The sequence below is a fragment of the Aplysia californica genome, unplaced genomic scaffold (assembly GCF_000002075.1).
Source record: "Aplysia californica isolate F4 #8 unplaced genomic scaffold, AplCal3.0 scaffold00744, whole genome shotgun sequence".
Taxonomy (NCBI): Eukaryota; Metazoa; Mollusca; class Gastropoda; order Aplysiida; family Aplysiidae; genus Aplysia; species Aplysia californica.
In genome coordinates, this window is record NW_004798014.1 from 259,425 (window position 1) to 260,733 (window position 1,309).

The window sequence follows — 1,309 nt, forward strand, 5'->3', positions numbered from 1 at the left end:
AAGAAAAAAAATCGTAGAGGGGACGAGAGAAGTGTTCGTCTTTACAGGTGACTCTTAAACAGGAGGCCGTTAGAGCAAGTTCGACTACTCTCTCTCTCTCTCTCTCTCTCTCTCTCTCTCTCTCTCTCTCTCTCTCTCTCTCTCTCTCTCTATCTCTCGCAACGAACCATGAACTCATGAACAAAACGTGGAACGGCGTTTATTTTGGAGGGGAGAGGGAGCGAGGAGAGAAAACACTTAAAGTGACATTCTTTCCAAATACAGATTTTAAAAAATAAATTTATAAGTGTTTTACAGCGCTCGCAACTGCATAAGGTCATATGAACGCGCGGGACACATTAAACATTTTCAGTTGGTAGGAAATTTTGAATTTTGCCCGGGTGGCCGCCCAAGCCTACTCTTGTCGATTTTGGACCACCAAGGGATCTTTAACGTGCACAACTTGCACACGGGACCTCTGAGATTTTTCGCCCGTATCCCAGAAGGCTGAGTGTTTGATCTTACCTGTCATAAAATCAAAAGTGTGGCTAAAAGGCAGCAGTAAGAAGGAGCCAAGGAAGAGCAGTAGAAAGGCTGCAGAAAGTAGAAAGAGCCCAGAGGAGGGGGCAAAGGAGGTGAGGGAGTTGGGGCAGAAAGTGGAGATGAAAGCAGACGACAGAACATTGCTAGAGAGCAGGAAAGGTAGTGAAAGGAGAAACTTTTGGAGAAGAAAATTTTCCGTCGCTATCCGGATTCGAACCAGGGACCTATTGAATGAAAGCCGAACACCTTAACCTCTAGGCCACGAGAGCCCCCACACATAGGCTTCGAAACGCAAACCTTCAGCATGCATAATATTATAATAAACTGGCCAAATCGTGCGTAACGGGAGAAGCACAAATGCCCAACGGCCATGTAGTAAGTTGACAAACAAGTGCGCCGATGCAACAGTTGCTAATTGGTACAGATAAATAAATGCTTGTATGTTTCGACGGTTCAATATAAGAAACACGTATGTCACATTTGTCTAAAATCAATTTTTTAAATATTTTTTTGTGTGGCTTTTTCGTGGCCACAGATCTTTCTCTGTCACACATATTGTTTTCGATGAGAGGGTGAGACTGTTAATAACTTATCTACAGTCCAATCCTTAAGTCGAAAAGATATGTGACGAAGAAAGAGTAAAAAGCAAAAAACAAAACAAAAATTGATTTAGACAAATGTGGCCTACTGCTTTCTTGAACTGAACCGTGATCATGACAGACGTAGGTTGTAGAAGGATTCAAATGAGATAATTACCTTACGCTACCCACATCACGCCTCTTCCATC